The sequence below is a fragment of the Cololabis saira genome, chromosome 16 (assembly GCF_033807715.1).
Source record: "Cololabis saira isolate AMF1-May2022 chromosome 16, fColSai1.1, whole genome shotgun sequence".
NCBI classification, from domain to species: Eukaryota; Metazoa; Chordata; class Actinopteri; order Beloniformes; family Belonidae; genus Cololabis; species Cololabis saira.
The window spans coordinates 5,267,786-5,280,766 of NC_084602.1; the positions used below are offsets into that span (position 1 = coordinate 5,267,786).

At 40.1% G+C, this 12,981-nt stretch overlaps 5 non-coding genes across 5 annotated transcripts; all 5 read left to right on the plus strand.

The window, feature by feature from the left end:
* Positions 1-5,878: 5,878 nt before the first annotated feature.
* On the plus strand, positions 5,879-5,960 carry trnas-aga (transfer RNA serine (anticodon AGA)). Its single transcript has one exon. It is a non-coding gene; the product is annotated as a tRNA-Ser (tRNA).
* Positions 5,961-6,216: 256 nt separating this feature from the next.
* Positions 6,217-6,289, plus strand: trnav-aac (transfer RNA valine (anticodon AAC)). Its single transcript has one exon. It is a non-coding gene; the product is annotated as a tRNA-Val (tRNA).
* A 1,216-nt stretch (positions 6,290-7,505) lies between these two features.
* On the plus strand, positions 7,506-7,577 carry trnaq-uug (transfer RNA glutamine (anticodon UUG)). The gene has a single exon. It is a non-coding gene; the product is annotated as a tRNA-Gln (tRNA).
* An 886-nt stretch (positions 7,578-8,463) lies between these two features.
* On the plus strand, positions 8,464-8,545 carry trnas-aga (transfer RNA serine (anticodon AGA)). The gene has a single exon. It is a non-coding gene; the product is annotated as a tRNA-Ser (tRNA).
* Positions 8,546-8,800: 255 nt separating this feature from the next.
* On the plus strand, positions 8,801-8,873 carry trnav-aac (transfer RNA valine (anticodon AAC)). Its single transcript has one exon. It is a non-coding gene; the product is annotated as a tRNA-Val (tRNA).
* The last annotated feature ends 4,108 nt before the right edge of the window (positions 8,874-12,981 follow it).

A 12,981-nucleotide genomic window follows, 5' to 3' on the forward strand; every position in this document is an offset into this window, starting at 1 on the left:
ACCTGTGGGGACTTTGAAATTTTTCAACACCGTGGGGACTTAGAAAAATTTCAACATCGTGGGGACTTTGAAATATTTTCAACACTTTGAAATATTTTCCACTTTTGCCAAATGGCTGTGGTACCTGTGGGGACTTTGACATTTTTCAACACCGTGGGGACTTAGAAAAATTTCAACATCGTGGGGACTTAGAAAAATCTCAACACTTTGAAATATTTTCAACACTTTGAAATATTTCCACTTTTGCCAAATGGCTGTGGTACCTGTGGGGACTTTGAAATTTTTCAACATCGTGGGGACTTAGAAAAATTTCAACATCGTGGGGACTTAGAAAAATCTCAACACTTTGAAATATTTTCAACACTTTGAAATATTTTCCACTTTTGCCAAATGGCTGTGGTACCTGTGGGGACTTTGAAATTTTTCAACACCGTGGGGACTTAGAAAAATTTCAACTTCGTGGGGACTTAGAAAAATCTCAACACTTTGAAATATTTTCAACACTTTGAAATATTTTCCACTTTTGCCAAATGGCTGTGGTACCTGTGGGGACTTTGAAAATTTTCAACACCGTGGGGACTTAGAAAAATTTCAACATCGTGGGGACTTAGAAAAATCTCAACACTTTGAAATATTTTCAACACTTTGAAATATTTTCAACACTGAAATATTTTCCACTTTTGCCAAATGGCTGTGGTACCCGTGGGGACTTTGACATTTTTCAACACCGTGGGGACTTAGAAAAATTTCAACATCGTGGGGACTTAGAAAAATCTCAACACTTTGAAATATTTTCAACACTTTGAAATATTTTCCACTTTTGCCAAATGGCTGTGGTACCTGTGGGGACTTTGAAAATTTTCAACACCGTGGGGACTTAGAAAAATTTCAACATCGTGGGGACTTTGAAATATTTTCAACACTTTGAAATATTTTCCACTTTTGCCAAATGGCTGTGGTACCTGTGGGGACTTTGACATTTTTCAACACCGTGGGGACTTAGAAAAATTTCAACATCGTGGGGACTTAGAAAAATCTCAACACTTTGAAATATTTTCAACACTTTGAAATATTTCCACTTTTGCCAAATGGCTGTGGTACCTGTGGGGACTTTGACATTTTTCAACACCGTGGGGACTTAGAAAAATTTCAACATCGTGGGGACTTAGAAAAATCTCAACACTTTGAAATATTTTCAACACTTTGAAATATTTTCCACTTTTGCCAAATGGCTGTGGTACCTGTGGGGACTTTGAAATTTTTCAACACCGTGGGGACTTAGAAAAATTTCAACATCGTGGGGACTTAAAAAAATCTCAACACTTTGAAATATTTTCAACACTTTGAAATATTTTCAACACTGAAATATTTTCCACTTTTGCCAAATGGCTGTGGTACCCGTGGGGACTTTGACATTTTTCAACACCGTGGTGACTTAGAAAAATTTCAACATCGTGGGGACTTAGAAAAATCTCAACACTTTGAAATATTTTCAACACTTTGAAATATTTTCCACTTTTGCCAAATGGCTGTGGTACCTGTGGGGACTTTGAAAATTTTCAACACCGTGGGGACTTAGAAAAATTTCAACATCGTGGGGACTTTGAAATATTTTCAACACTTTGAAATATTTTCCACTTTTGCCAAATGGCTGTGGTACCTGTGGGGACTTTGACATTTTTCAACACCGTGGGGACTTAGAAAAATTTCAACATCGTGGGGACTTAGAAAAATCTCAACACTTTGAAATATTTTCAACACTTTGAAATATTTCCACTTTTGCCAAATGGCTGTGGTACCTGTGGGGACTTTGACATTTTTCAACACCGTGGGGACTTAGAAAAATTTCAACATCGTGGGGACTTAGAAAAATCTCAACACTTTGAAATATTTTCAACACTTTGAAATATTTTCCACTTTTGCCAAATGGCTGTGGTACCTGTGGGGACTTTGAAATTTTTCAACACCGTGGGGACTTAGAAAAATTTCAACATCGTGGGGACTTTGAAATATTTTCAACACTTTGAAATATTTTCCACTTTTGCCAAATGGCTGTGGTACCTGTGGGGACTTTGACATTTTTCAACACCGTGGGGACTTAGAAAAATTTCAACATCGTGGGGACTTAGAAAAATCTCAACACTTTGAAATATTTTCAACACTTTGAAATATTTTCCACTTTTGCCAAATGGCTGTGGTACCTGTGGGGACTTTGAAAATTTTCAACACCGTGGGGACTTAGAAAAATTTCAACATCGTGGGGACTTAGAAAAATCTCAACACTTTGAAATATTTTCCACTTTTGCCAAATGGCTGTGGTACCTGTGGGGACTTTGACATTTTTCAACACCGGGTGGGACTTAGAAAAATCTCAACACTTTGAAATATTTTCAACACTTTGAAATATTTCCACTTTTGCCAAATGGCTGTGGTACCTGTGGGGACTTTGAAATTTTTCAACATCGTGGGGACTTAGAAAAATCTCAACACTTTGAAATATTTTCAACACTTTGAAATATTTTCCACTTTTGCCAAATGGCTGTGGTACCTGTGGGGACTTTGAAATTTTTCAACACCGTGGGGACTTAGAAAAATTTCAACATCGTGGGGACTTAGAAAAATCTCAACACTTTGAAATATTTTCAACACTTTGAAATATTTTCAACACTGAAATATTTTCCACTTTTGCCAAATGGCTGTGGTACCCGTGGGGACTTTGACATTTTTCAACACCGTGGGGACTTAGAAAAATTTCAACATCGTGGGGACTTAGAAAAATCTCAACACTTTGAAATATTTTCAACACTTTGAAATATTTTCCACTTTTGCCAAATGGCTGTGGTACCTGTGGGGACTTTGAAAATTTTCAACACCGTGGGGACTTAGAAAAATTTCAACATCGTGGGGACTTTGAAATATTTTCAACACTTTGAAATATTTTCCACTTTTGCCAAATGGCTGTGGTACCTGTGGGGACTTTGACATTTTTCAACACCGTGGGGACTTAGAAAAATTTCAACATCGTGGGGACTTAGAAAAATCTCAACACTTTGAAATATTTTCAACACTTTGAAATATTTCCACTTTTGCCAAATGGCTGTGGTACCTGTGGGGACTTTGACATTTTTCAACACCGTGGGGACTTAGAAAAATTTCAACATCGTGGGGACTTAGAAAAATCTCAACACTTTGAAATATTTTCAACACTTTGAAATATTTTCCACTTTTGCCAAATGGCTGTGGTACCTGTGGGGACTTTGAAAATTTTCAACACCGTGGGGACTTAGAAAAATTTCAACATCGTGGGGACTTTGAAATATTTTCAACACTTTGAAATATTTTCCACTTTTGCCAAATGGCTGTGGTACCTGTGGGGACTTTGACATTTTTCAACACCGTGGGGACTTAGAAAAATTTCAACATCGTGGGGACTTAGAAAAATCTCAACACTTTGAAATATTTTCAACACTTTGAAATATTTCCACTTTTGCCAAATGGCTGTGGTACCTGTGGGGACTTTGACATTTTTCAACACCGTGGGGACTTAGAAAAATTTCAACATCGTGGGGACTTAGAAAAATCTCAACACTTTGAAATATTTTCAACACTTTGAAATATTTTCCACTTTTGCCAAATGGCTGTGGTACCTGTGGGGACTTTGAAATTTTTCAACACCGTGGGGACTTAGAAAAATTTCAACATCGTGGGGACTTAGAAAAATCTCAACACTTTGAAATATTTTCAACACTTTGAAATATTTTCAACACTGAAATATTTTCCACTTTTGCCAAATGGCTGTGGTACCCGTGGGGACTTTGACATTTTTCAACACCGTGGGGACTTAGAAAAATTTCAACATCGTGGGGACTTAGAAAAATCTCAACACTTTGAAATATTTTCAACACTTTGAAATATTTTCCACTTTTAGCCAAATGGCTGTGGTACCTGTGGGGACTTTGAAAATTTTCAACACCGTGGGGACTTTGAAATATTTTCAACACTTTGAAATATTTTCCACTTTTGCCAAATGGCTGTGGTACCTGTGGGGACTTTGACATTTTTCAACACCGTGGGGACTTAGAAAAATTTCAACATCGTGGGGACTTAGAAAAATCTCAACACTTTGAAATATTTTCAACACTTTGAAATATTTCCACTTTTGCCAAATGGCTGTGGTACCTGTGGGGACTTTGACATTTTTCAACACCGTGGGGACTTAGAAAATTTCAACATCGTGGGGACTTAGAAAAATCTCAACACTTTGAAATATTTTCAACACTTTGAAATATTTTCCACTTTTGCCAAATGGCTGTGGTACCTGTGGGGACTTTGAAATTTTTCAACACCGTGGGGACTTAGAAAAATTTCAACATCGTGGGGACTTTGAAATATTTTCAACACTTTGAAATATTTTCCACTTTTGCCAAATGGCTTTGGTACCTGTGGGGACTTTGACATTTTTCAACACCGTGGGGACTTAGAAAAATTTCAACATCGTGGGGACTTAGAAAAATCTCAACACTTTGAAATATTTTCAACACTTTGAAATATTTTCCACTTTTGCCAAATGGCTGTGGTACCTGTGGGGACTTTGAAAATTTTCAACACCGTGGGGACTTAGAAAAATTTCAACATCGTGGGGACTTAGAAAAATCTCAACACTTTGAAATATTTTCCACTTTTGCCAAATGGCTGTGGTACCTGTGGGGACTTTGACATTTTTCAACACCGGGTGGGACTTAGAAAAATCTCAACACTTTGAAATATTTTCAACACTTTGAAATATTTTCCACTTTTGCCAAATGGCTGTGGTACCTGTGGGGACTTTGACATTTTTCAACACCGTGGGGACTTAGAAAAATTTCAACATCGTGGGGACTTAGAAAAATCTCAACACTTTGAAATACTTTCAACATTTTGAAATATTTTCCACTTTTGCCAAATGGCTGTGGTACCTGTGGGGACTTTGAAATTTTTCAACACCGTGGGGACTTAGAAAAATTTCAACATCGTGGGGACTTAGAAAAATCTCAACACTTTTAACAATGAACACAAATATATACATTTTACAACATATTCACGAAAACCACAGTGAAATACTCTCTCAATCCAATGCTGGGTTTCTAAATAAGTGCTCACAGTTGGTTCAAGGCGCTTCGGGTAGGTACTTAGGTAAGTAGTTTAATATACTTATGAACTGTAAACATCAAATAACTGATTTTGAACACAAGATTTATTGTCAGTGCAGGATTTTAAACCTGTTAACAGCCTGTCTACCCCTGTACTACAGTATATTCCAGACAGACTTGCTTTCTGCAGGGGTTTTCACACTGCACTGTCTAGAACGCACAGAAGAGGCAGCACGGTGGCTCTTCAACCAGGTGCTTGTATACTTTCTGGGATCAAACTTGGAAGTAGGGGGGCCATTGATGTTAATCATCATTAAGTTTGATATGTTTTAGACCAGTAGGACAGCCCTCTTGTCTGTGCCTATATTGTTCATAAGGCTAAAGTTCCTCTCACACTCTGCTGTGCTAACAGGGAATGTTTTCATACAGTTCATGAGTGGTTTTATGTCTTTGGGCTCACTGTTTGGCTCTTCCAGTAGGTCCCGCATCCCATTCAGTGCTTGGTCTGTGCACAAGTTAAATCGTTTGCACAGTCGCTTAACTTGTTCTTCACCATGGCGGATACTGGGGTTTGATGGCAATGTACTCTGATCAAGGATGCTGAGGTCCTTGATGGTTTCATCTTCCAAAGACAAGTGTTGCTCAAGATTGTTCACAAGGCTTTGTAAGAACTGACCTGGATTGGTAGACTTGAGCTTTGCATTTCTTTTCAAGGCTATAGACCGATACTCCCCACTCTCTTTTGAATGGTTGTTGTGGCCGAGTGGTTAAGGCGATGGACTAGAAATCCATTGGGGATTCCCCGCGCAGGTTTGAATCCTGCCAACAACGAGTAATGTTTGAATGTGCAAGACGACTGCCTAATTTGAAGTTATTAACCATATCCAGTACTGTCTTTCAAAAGTAATCAGTTGGATTCCCTCGTGGTACATTTTGTATTTTCTACCCAGCATGGTAATACCCATGGATGATTTTTAATTTTACCACAACAGGACAACTTAAATGAAGTCATACATTTATTTATAACATGAATGATTTGAAGATAGGATTTTTTTTTCGTTACGCCTGCCATTTTAGACGCATGCAAGTTTCCGTAGTGTAGTGGTTATCACGTTCGCCTAACATGCGAAAGGTCCCCTGTTCGAAACTGGGTGGAAACATGTATGACTTTGCAATAATATTAATTGGACTTGGAAAACCACTCTAGTCCTCTTCTTGGTGCTCAGGACAGGAAGGTCGACCATCTCTTTCTCACATTGGGTCTTATGCAGAAATGAATTTCGTTGCAGTTCTACAACTGACCAAAAGCCAGTCATTCTCCATTTACCTACACTTTAAAATGTCCAACTTTACAGGGAAAAAAGAAACATATTAGAGATATTTTTTACAGGACTTTTCTCGTCATGCCCGCCTTTTACCAAAACATGTCAGTCACTAGCTCCACCACCAGACCCCAGCAGCATTACCACCAGACCCCAGCAGCATCACCACCAGACCCCACTAGCTCCACCACCAGACCCCAGGAGCTTCCACCACCAGACCCCACTAGCTCCACCACCAGAACACAACAGCAGCATCACCACCAGACCCCAGGAGCTTCCACCACCAGACCCCACTAGCTGCACCACCAGACCCCAGGAGCTTCCACCACCAGACCCCACTAGCTCCACCACCAGACCCCAGGAGCTTCTACCACCAGACCCCACTAGCATCACCACCAGACCCCAGGAGCTTCCAGCACCAGACCCCAGGAGCTTCCACCACCAGACCCCAGGAGCTTCCACCACCAGACCCCACTAGCTCCACCACCAGACCCCAGGAGCTTCCACCACCAGACCCCAGGAGCTTCCACCACCAGACCCCAGGAGCTTCCACCACCAGACCCCACTAGCTGCACCACCAGACCCCACTAGCTCCACCACCAGAACACAACAGCAGCATCACCACCAGACCCCAGGAGCTTCCAGCACCAGACCCCACTAGCTCCACCACCAGACCCCAGGAGCTTCCACCACCAGACCCCAGGAGCTTCCACCACCAGACCCCACTAGTTGCACCACCCCCACACCTCAGGAGCTTTCACCACCACACCCCAACAACAACTCAACAACCTCAACAACACGGCTCACCTGGAGCCACCCAAAGACCCGGCTCACCGTCCAAACCCGGGGACCCGCTTTTAAGCCCCCCCCACCGACCGGCCACTGGAGTGAAAGAGCCAGCCCTTGGGCCTGGAGGACCAGGGCCCTGGTACCCTAAACACCCAGACGCTCCTAGCACCATGGACAGCACTCTGTCAGATGCTCAGGCGCATATTGCTTTTCACTCATGTTGTGGTTTCAGGACCACAATAAAACCACAATAACAGCTGAACAGGGTTCCATGGTGTAATGGTTAGCACTCTGGACTTTGACTCCAGTAATCTGAGTTCAAATCTCAGTGGAACCTGTCAGTCTTCCACACAACCAGGTATCAAGGTTTACCCACATGATGTTGTAGTATCAATCCACGAGGCTCCACCTCAAAAAACAACACGGGGAAATGGAAACATGGACACCATTAGACCTGCTTTAGGGGGCTGGAGATACCCTAAAATGTCCCTAAGAACCCTTAAATATGTTATGAATGTATCTAATATCCCGAGTATGTTCTTGAATGATGTTTAAGCAGTTTAAACAGACGTTTTCAGCTAATGATGCTAATGATGGTCACTGATCAATACGAAGGATCATTTCCAACAGGGTTTTCCCTTCACAGTTCCAAACAAATCTGATCAATTTTAAAAGATAATCAGAAAGAAATCAGTCTTAGAATAGATCTGCTTCATTCATATCTGAGAGAATTGTGCTGGGTCACGTGATGTCATTTAAGCTGGTTAGTTAGTTGACAGAGTTGTAGGATTTTTGAAACTGTCAGAAGATTTGAAAGGAGTCACGCCATCCCCCAAAGTCACGGACTGTGTGGCGGAATCACATCCTGGTTAAACAGCAGAGTGGCGCAGCGGAAGAGTGCTGGGCCCATAACCCAGAGGTCGATGGATCGAAACCATCCTCTGCTACTTAAGACTTCCTCTCATACACGAGATTCCTGTGAGACATTAACTGAAATATATCCAGAGCCTTTTGCAAACAAGAAAGTGGATGTATTATCTAAGAACATACTGCACTGACTGTTGATAAAAATGCATTGCATCAAAATGTTTTTAAAAAATGAGGATGCAAATATGTCTCAAACTGATAAAGTAGAACCAACCATTTTAAAATAAAGGCTCTATAGCTACACTTCAGGTGGAACTTTGTTTGGTTTATTACACACACACACACACAGCTGACAGGTTGTTGTGGCCGAGTGGTTAAGGCGATGGACTAGAAATCCATTGGGGATTCCCCGCGCAGGTTTGAATCCTGCCAACAACGAGTAATGTTTGAATGTGCAAGACGACTGCCTAATTTGCAGTTATTAACCATATCCAGTACTGTCTTTCAAAAGTAATCACTTGGATTCCCTTGTGGTACATTTTGTATTTTCTACCCAGCATGGTAATACCCATGGATGATTTTTAATTTTACCACAACAGGACAACTTAAATGAAGTCATTAATTAATTTATAACATGAATTTTTGAAGATAGGATTTTTTTTTCATTACGCCTGCCATTTTCAAAGCATGCAAGTTTCCGTAGTGTAGTGGTTATCACGTTCGCCTAACACGCGAAAGGTCCCCTGTTCGAAACTGGGCGGAAACATGTATGACTTTGCAATAATATTATTTGGACTTGGCAAACCACTCTAGTCCTCTTCTTGGTGCTCAAACACCACAGAATTTCAAGTCGCTCCAGCCCTAATAGATGTAATCTCACTCCAAACTTTTCATGAAACTTGAGAGCCCTTATTGATTCTTTCAGGTGGGTAAATGTCACATTAGTAATGTAACATTTACCCACCTGAAAGAATCAATAAAAACAGAAATGTGCGTCGGCTGATCGTCAGTGGCTTTCACTGGTCCCAGTGTTAATAATAATTAATAATAATATATAACTGCCAACTGAAGAATTCAGCGCAGCCACAGTTTATAAACCCCCGGCTGGTCTTGTGCCTTTTACACTAAAAAAAAACAAGAAATGCTTAGAATTGAATGGGGTTGTCTGTAAATATGCAATATAAGAGCTATATATAAAATAACATATTTAAGTGAGCAGGCAATTACACTGAAAAAAATAAATCTAAGCGCATGTAAATATAACATATTTAAATCTGTGATATTAACAATTAAAAATGAAGTTTGTTGCTTTACATGAATACATCTAGTTTTGAACTTAATCTGCATTTGTTAAAAAAACAAGACATTGTGCATTTTTCCTTAACAAGCAGTATTTATGTAATCCTTGACAATCTTTTCATTTACACACAAACAACAAGCAATGATCTTGTTGTATTTACTTTTCCTTTAACAGTTTTAATCTATTAGGCAGATTGACCAACGTTTAGATGAATCGTGCTTTATTTGTTTAAGTAGAAACCACAGTAAAAAATATCTTGCTTGATCTACTTTAAAAAAATGAAGGCGACTTTTTCGCATGAGATTTTTATGTAGATCAAGAAAGACTAGTCTTTGTATAAACTACTCAATTTTTAGTATGCACAAAATTAATTTGCAAGTAAAGTCAACTTAATTTTTTTTCCTTTTTTCTTTTTTCCCCTTTTTTCCATTTTTTCCCCTTTTTTTTCTTTTTAATGTCAAATTAATTTTGATAAATAAAGTAAACTTAATGCAATTAAGTTGACTGCTTGCAAAATGTATTATTTACTACATAAAATTAAGTAGTTTATACAAAGACTAGTCTTTCTTGATCTACATAATAATCTCATGCAAAAAGTTGACTTTTTTTTCTCTGCTTTTTAAGTAGATCAAGCAAGATATTTGTATCATTGTATATATATTAATATCCTATGTGCCACACTACTACTGCTGCTGTTACTGCTGTTATTGTTATGTTTGTTTTATAAAGGGGAGGCATTAACTTGAAAATATGTCAAATAAATGAATGTAATTTAATTCCCTTTTGTTTTTTAATGTATTCTCTATTATAGGAATTACACACATAAGAATGTCCACAACATTTCTGAGATTCTGAGCACGTAGTTGTAGTTTGTAAGAGGTTGACAGGTCGTTATTATATATTTCTTGTAAACTCGTCTTAGAATGTAATACGGGACCTCGGTTGGGCTGGTGGGACGCTGGAACATTTCCCTCATCTTTAAATCCAAAACTTGACAGGTATAAAAGCTAATGGTGTGAATGGGGAAAGTGTTGCAAGCCACGAAAAATAGCAATATGTAGATGTGTCAGGAGGGGATTTGGTGTAAAACACAAATAACAAACACAAAACAACACCAAACAACGTGCAGAAAGCAGTGAGCCGCTGTGGTGGCCTCTGCAAATGAAAGAGACAAGAAGTTTCCTTGTAGAAACATTCAATAGATTTATCTTATTTATCCACAATCGTATTAACTCTTTGCAGCGCGGTGGCTTGGTGGTGAGCACTGCTGCCTCACAGCAAGAAGGTTCCCGGTTCAACTCTGAGGCAGCAAGAAGGTTCCCGGTTCAACTCCCAGACAGCAAGAAGGTTCCCGGTTCAACTCTGAGGCAGCAAGAAGGTTCCCGGTTCAACTCTGAGGCAGCAAGAAGGTTCCTGGTTCAACTCTGAGGCAGCAAGAAGGTTCCCGGTTCAGCTCTGAGGCAGCAAGAAGGTTCCTGGTTCAGCTCTGAGGCAGCAAGAAGGTTCCTGGTTCAACTCTGAGGCAGCAAGAAGGTTCCCGGTTCAACTCCCAGACAGCAAGAAGGTTCCCGGTTCAACTCCCAGACAGCAAGAAGGTTCCTGGTTCAGCTCTGAGGCAGCAAGAAGGTTCCTGGTTCAACTCTGAGACAGCAAGAAGGTTCCCAGTTCAACTCTGAGGTAGTGGTGATTTTGGGGGGTGGCCTGGGCCACCCCTGAAATCTCATTGGCCGCCCTGTGGCCACCCCCAGACCTGATTGGTAGTTAATGTACACTCAAAAATATGTGATGACTTTATGTTTATTTTTGATGATATTTAATCTAACATTTGTAAGGAGACAAAGTATTAGTCCGTGAGAAAATAGAGCGGAACCCAGTGTGGTTAACCCCGCGGTCATGTGCCCAGACCGTGGAGGTGAGGGACGCCCCCCCTAGTGGGGTCGTTTAAGGCTCAGTCATTTCAAATTGGTGTTAAAGTTTGGTTTTCACTTCCAAGTTGAAGTTTAGGGTCTATAGAACAATTTGAGTCCGAGTGTCAAACACAAAAAATGGCCTCTAGGGGGCGCCGTAAAATATGTAAACTGCTACAACTTTTGATTAGATTATACAATTTTAACATATGAGGCATGTATGGATTCAGAATTAAAAGGAGAAACATGTATACCAAGCATTTGGTGACCAGATTAAAAATAAATACACTTTTAGCCCAATATATAAAATGGACACAAGCAAAATTGTGCTTTTTTTGAAGATAAAGTCTGGGAATGTCCTCAAAGTTGCCATGAAACATGATTTTTAAAGTTATTGTAAATAAATGCTGTGTAATTGACTCAACTGGATTTAAGATGTTTGTTCAGAATATCCCTATAGCATAAAGATAGCTAGGATACCCATACACAAATATGGGTGCATATAGCCGATATGATGCACCCAAATTGCAGGCCTTTTGTTATTGTTGCACTTCTTAATTATTTTACTGTTTTAATCCATATAGATAATACTGTGATCTTTCAAAAATAAGGTTATGGTAGAGTTAGGGTTAGGATTAGAGTTAGGGTTAGGGTTAGAGTCCTACTTCGACAAGGTCTTCTGCCCAAGAGTTCAACGTGACTTGAAAAGATCAACACGAGTGGACATCGTCTGGGACCAGTATCGTGCTTGGACAATCAAAGGAGGAACAAGAGAAAAACGAGGATCAGGCACCCGACAACGCATCTCTGGCACTGCCAAAGTCCCAAGAGATTGGCAGGCATTTCTGGCAAATGGAGATAATAAGACAGAACTGTTTTCATTCCTGTCAACTGCGGTTGTAACAAATGGACAGTTCCCAGATGACAAAGATGTCTTCATAACAGCAGATGATTGCGTCCACCATGTTGGAAACAGTCCTCCAATGGATCGCTGCAACCAAGAGGAAGCTGACTCTCGTGTCCTACTGCATCTTCTCCATGCCCTCCAAACAGCATCAGTTGGGATGGTCTATACTGGAGACACAGATGTTGTCGTAATCCTGCTGAGTAATTTCCATCATATCAAGGCTTTGAATGCAACTGCAGAAATCTGGATCTGCTTCAAAACTGGAAAGACATCAAGAATGATTTACCTGAACACTCTTGCCACAAAACTGGGCACAGAAACATGTAAAGCCATGGCTCTCTTCCACGCATTCACTGGATCAGACAGCACATCTTCTTTCAAGTTCAGAGGTAAGCGATCCTTCTGCAAATTGATGCACGAAGTTCCACACTTGACAGAGGAGTTCACAACTATCGTTGAGACTCCATTCCAATCCTCTCCAAGGCTGAAAGAAGTTGCAATAAACTTTGTCCGTAGGCTGTACTCCAGTGAATCAAATGAGGAAAATGATGTTGATCTTCATCGAATGAGACTATTCTCACAGAAGACGAGGGATGTTGAAAGAATCCCCCCAACAATGGATTCTTTGGATCTACATCTAAAAAGGAGTGTCTTCCAAGCAAGCATCTGGACGACAGCCCACATGTAAGTATGCACCTGTATGGATTTGAGTATTGTACTATATATTCACAAAAAAATAATGCATTTATTTATTCATTCA